Source organism: Cydia strobilella, chromosome 14 (genome assembly GCF_947568885.1).
Source record: "Cydia strobilella chromosome 14, ilCydStro3.1, whole genome shotgun sequence".
NCBI classification, from domain to species: Eukaryota; Metazoa; Arthropoda; class Insecta; order Lepidoptera; family Tortricidae; genus Cydia; species Cydia strobilella.
This window is the reverse complement of record NC_086054.1, coordinates 7,015,581-7,021,618: the sequence shown is the minus strand read 5'-3', so window position 1 is coordinate 7,021,618 and position 6,038 is coordinate 7,015,581. Positions and strand designations below refer to the sequence as shown.

The 6,038-nt window shown below is 36.1% G+C and overlaps 1 non-coding gene across 1 annotated transcript; it reads left to right on the top strand.

The window, feature by feature from the left end:
• The first annotated feature begins 2,147 nt into the window (after nucleotides 1–2,147).
• LOC134747503 (U12 minor spliceosomal RNA) lies at nucleotides 2,148–2,295 on the top strand. The gene has a single exon (XR_010128338.1). It is a non-coding gene; the product is annotated as a U12 minor spliceosomal RNA (small nuclear RNA).
• The last annotated feature ends 3,743 nt before the right edge of the window (nucleotides 2,296–6,038 follow it).

Here is a 6,038-nt window from a genome sequence, read left to right as displayed (position 1 = left end):
TAATTAAGATAAATATGCTTTTCCTTTGTCAGTAAAAATATACTTGGAATATCTCACGGGTGTCTCTTTGCTGGAATCAAATAAATAAAACAGCATGTTGCGCTCTTCTCACTTTCAATTATATCGTTTCATACAAAAGTCGTAAATAGTTTCATGTCATTGTCACTCTTCATTTGAATTCAGTTCATTATACAAAGGAGAATGGGCAAGGGCTTACTAATAGCATTTTATTGAATGACACCAACTTTGGATAACATGCAGGGAAAGAGCTATTTAAAAAAGTGTGGCGCACTGAATAGGTATTTTGTACATATAATATTCAGAGGTATAATTTGACAAGACGTGATATTATAAGGCAAATAGCTCACCCCCGCCGACCTCTGATAATGTTACGTCTACATTGCTTAATAAAGTACTTGTATTAAATCATTTTACGGTTTAGACTCACTTGTTTTAGTCACTCGCGCGACATGTTTCGGAGAGCCTAGGTCTCCTTTCTCAAGCACCCTTCGACGTTTTCGTAGGCTCGCGACGTTTTAAGGTAGAAATAAATTGTTAATAAGTGAAATTAATTGTTTTAATTTGAACCTCACAGCCTAAAACGCAGCATATTATGCTATTATGTATGTTAGTATGTCTCACAACAGTTTAAATTCGATGAAAGTACTTGTACCTCTAAGAAAAATTATGAGATATTTATGACAACTTGTTAGGCATTTCTCAGAACTAGGTACAGATAGCAAAAATAAGCCAAATTCGTACCATTTTGTCCATGTTTAGTCTAACGCCGTTTTACGTAGGTAGCACGGAAAGACAGATGTTGTTTGTTTGGATAAATAATTTCCATCAACAAATAATACAAAACAATAACACTCTTAATTTGGATTCAGTTTTATACAGTGTGGAAAAAATTATGGGCCCTGGAGGGAAAGTACCTTTAAACCTTAAGTTAGCTCATTTTACTTTAAACGAAACATTCTTTTATTTTTATAAAGAAAAAAAAACTGCATTCAGTTTTTTTTTAATTCGCTTGTCTCGCCCTGGAATCGAACCGACAAAAAATTCCAAAAAATAAACACGCTATTTTATTCTATAAGTCGATAATGATAACATTTCTCCAAGAAACATTAGGTCTTACACTCGTCTGTCCTATAAAATATCAATAAAATCGAATATTTAGTACTCAAGAATATTTTTTAGACAAGCGAAATTGAATGAAAAATAATGTTTTCTTTAAGTAAATTGTTCCCTTCAGTAGGCCGAGCACATGATTGGCGCGACAGCATCTCGCCGCGAGATAGACTACCCGTCTTTTACTAACTGTATGAAATAAAGGGGGACGGGTAGTCTATGTCGCGGCGAGATACTCTCGCACCAATCATGTGCTAGCCCGGCAGGACCCATTAATTTATTCCACCCTGTATAAAATGAACTGTCATCGAGACCATCATTAAATTTAACGCGAGAGGTAAATTTGACGCGGTAGGTAGGTACTCGGCACTCTGTTCATTTATTTAATTTTTTTAACTTGATGACTTTTGATGCTCTTTTTTCTAAAAAAATGATGAGGATAAAGATTAATTTGTGAGTTTTGTGCACTTTGGTTTATTCCGAAATTCATTTCGTTAACACTGGAATACATGATGAGGTGTAGTGTGATATTATATGATGTCGTTGTTTACTTTAGTATCTCTTTTTATTTTTATTAGAACTAGACAAAAAAAAAGTATTCAGAAGAGAAATTATTAATAGTCCGAAAATAGATAAGAAGTATACCTACTCGTAGATTGAACTATATTGAAATTATTCATTACAATGCTCTATAAACACGAACTGTTATGCAAATAAAATGAACACAAAATATTCTTGCGAAGTAAAATTGTATTTCTAATTCACTATAAGAAAATTACTATGTTTAAGGCGCGCAATTTCAACATAAATTCATTATTTTTCATCAACTGAAGTAATTCTCATTTGTACATTTATGAATAATGCAAATTTGCTCCCATTAATTAAAAATTATGACTAACAAACAACATTGAAAAGTTTCTCCAATTTGTCGCTAGATGGCTCTGCGCGTCAGTTAGATGTCGCTATCGTTGTGCTGCCGTAGTTTTATGAGGCGGAGCTCGCGCGGCGCGTTCTTCGTGCCTCAATCTAATGAGTAAGGAAATTATTGGGCCTTGATGACATCTCGGCTATGCCCACTGGGCGGAACTATTTTTGACGGGCACAGGTCGTCCTCTTGAGCTGCGCGCCTACTTTGCGCGTGGTTCGAGTGAAGCGATCTACCCGCTATATACCTATAGTTGGTCAAGCAAATCTTGTAAGTAGAAAAAGTAGGCGCGAAGGGATATCGTCCCATAGAAAATATTACATTTATATTTACTACTTCGTTTATTATGGTTCCGTTGCCGCACCCCAAGAGTAAAAACAGGACCCTATTACTAAGATTCCACTGTCTGTCTCTCTGTCTGTCACCAGGGTGTATCTCATGAACCGTGATAGCTAGACAGTTGAAATTTTCACAGATGATGTATTTATGTTGCCGCTATAACAACAAATACAAAAAACAGTGTAAAATAAATATTTTTTTTGCGTAATTGTATGAAACCCTTTGTGCGCGAGTCCGACACGCACTTGGCCGGTTTTTATATTGCATATCCTAATACGCAAGACAGAATACCTTTTATCCATACTAATATTATAAATGCGAAAGGCTGTCTGTCTGTCTGTCTGTGTGTTCCCTCTTCACGCTTACCGCTGAACCGATTTAGATGAAATTTGGCATAGAGATAGGTTGAGTCCCTGAGAAGGACATAGGATAGTTTTTATCCCGAAAATCATCCCTTAAGAAAGTAAAAAGCGGGGTGGAATTGAGATAATTAACGAAGTGCCTGCTAATTTGTGTTCAAATTTAGATTGCTATGAGATTTTCTCCAGGCGCTATTCTTACTCTAGCTGCGGTTACTAAGTCCACGCAGACGAAGTCGCGGGCAAAAGCTAGTTTGTTTATAAAATACACGAGGGTTGGTCATTTCCGCACACAATTTAAACTGAACGGCGCGGGCCAATGAAAAGTTGTTCGACAGTATAAAGCGACAAGATAAACATTTTATTACTAATGCACTGTTGACGTGACATGAGAATGCATCCGCGTGCTGGCTCCACACTTAGACGTTTTTAGAAAATTGAGAAATAAAACTGAGCATGAAAATGTACATGATTGACAATCGGAATGATATAGTGTAATTGGAAGTATTGAATTCAAAATTCCTAAATTATTTGCTTTTAGTATATTCCAAGATATAACCATTCACCGTATCTCCAAGACGTAGTTTTTCGTATATTCAGTCCTTACGTATTGTACATTCAAGCCAGTACGCAAGCGGCCGCTATGAAGGTGCGTTTTTTAATTTGTATTTTCGCACTTAGCCGACTTCAAAAATGATAAAATAAAATACACATTATCCCTTTTATTTTTATATGCGCTAGCAACTGATATGTTTGATTGAAGTCTGATATGTCTTAAATCCATAGGACAGTTTAAGGACATCTACGCAAACTATTTTGCTATTAGGTATATGGAATATTCGTTATTGGTGTTAGGGCGCTTTCACATTGTCCTATGCGATATCGGATGTCGGATAACCCTTGGAGAAATACAGTTGCTAGAGTGCCCCATGGCATCGAGTCCTTTTTTGCACTAACGCTTTCTTTTTAACAATAATCGTTTACAATTTACAATTGTGAGCCTTATCATATTAATTAGTATTGTTACATTAAAATTATTTTTTGGATGCCAATTAAATTATAAATTGTAGAAGTCGTTCAGACTGTAAAAGGCATGGGAGAGGAGCCATTTCTTTAATTCACGCGCAAATGAGTTGGGCGATTCTATCGTGGTGATGACTTTTGGCAATTTGTTAAAAACTTTGGGGCCCATCACCTGCATGGTCTTGGAGGACTTAGTCAATCGGTAACATGCGGGAAGCAGGCGTTCTTTGCTTCCTAACCGGGTACGGGTGAGTTTGCTTGTATTAAATGTGTGTCTGTGTGTATGTACGTGTTTGGCGATGTTAAATATGAATTGTGATGGTAGTGTGAGAATGTTGTTATTTATAAAAAGTTGTTTTGCTGGTGATCCTGGACGAGACATAGATATTATTCTGACCGCTCGTTTTTGTAATACGAAGACACGATGCCATTCTGCCGCTGTTCCCCACAGTTCCAGGCCGTAGCACATTTATAAAATGCTTTATAAAATGAGTAAATAAATATAAAAAGCCACTATTTACAATTTGATTATTAGTGACATCCGATATCGGATCGGATGATATGAAAACGCTCTTACTGGTGACACAACATGGTGAATATAATGTTGCATCTACAGCAATTATTTATATTTACACAGCCAAACCTTCGCACTTAACCGCTAAAAAGTTTATACACTCAGTGTAACTCTGCCTTAGCCGATATTAAAATAAATTCAAACTAGAAAAGTATATTACATTCCAAACCTCCCAATCGTCAAGAAATTCTTAGCAATTTGCAAATCAGTATTCACCCAACGTTTAAAATGCATCAGTGTGAAGGCATTACCCTATTTCCCCTCAATCCCAAAACTCCCCCAAATTTAGGGGTTACTTGAATTCGGCGATATTTCCGTAGGGCGAATCGAATCAGGAGAACGATCAGTTGTTTATGATAAGCAAAGCGTTGAAATAAACATGAGTTATAGTGTTGCCATAATAATAAACAGAATATGGAGTGAAATTTCGGTTTTATTTGCTAAAGTGAATCGTTTTCTTATATTTTTACTACGGTCGTTGGAAGCGCTTGTTGTACAGTCGCCGTCAGATATATCGGAGCGGCCAGGGTGCTCACAAATATCTGAACACGCCTCTATTGTCAAGACATTTGAGTCGCCGCCGTCGCCGAGTTGGCCGCTCCGATATATCTGATGGCGACTGTACTGGGGCCGATAAAACTTGCAGAAGTGGTGCTTGCATGGTTACTACTTCTCATTTTATTCCATGGATGGACCTGTAAGATCTTTGTTGAGATCGTTATAAAAAAGAGTTCAAATTCGTAATAAAAATTAAATTCCTGGGTAGGTAGGTATATGTGTATGTACTACTGCCAGCCGCTTCCTATACCTCGTTTTTATAGCTTTAGAAAAACACTACACGATTTTGGCGTGTCTCTTTATTAAAAAAACACTTTGAAAAATAAAGTCAGCAAATATGTAACAATTATATAGCAATAATCGAATTTAAACTGTTGACATACTAACATTTTACATTTAATGTTAATTATATACCATATACATTTACATTATTTTGGTTTCATAAGTGATAGTAACAATTTTTTTTAAAGCTTTTTTCAATAAAAAGACATGTTAAGATCGTGTAGTCTTTTCGAATGCTAAAAAAACTGGCAAGTGCGAGTGGGACTCGCCCACCGCGGGTTACGCGGGCAACAGATAGTAATATTCTTAAAAAATATTGAATTATTGTTACGCTGTAAAATTTTATATAAAAATAACACACAGTTATTGCGAACAATTGACACTTTATTGACAAATGCTTGAAATGCCTCCGGTTTCAATAAATAAGTACACAAAGGCAATATTAACGGCATTACAATGAATTCAGGCATTATTGCGAGCGAAAGTTAATTACGCTCTTCCCAAATTATATGTACATATCCGCGGCAAAGACTAATAGATAAAGAAAACAGATGTGTCTAGATGCTTTTTACCATCGTTGCCATTATCATTCGTTTCGTTGCCACAGCGGTGATAGCTGTTATCTCAATACAATTTTGCGTTTTAAGGTGCATTTTATGGCGATGATATCGTACCCAAGCTATGTGAAAAATATGATAGCTATTTTATACTAAAATAATACTGTTACGGTTTGCAGGGTAACGACATCGTTACCCTGCATCGTCGTAGGTGTATGTAATGTACCTACAAATGAAAAAAAAAACTGACATGTTTTCGTGCTTTATTTCTATCCAGCCAACTTTTAAGG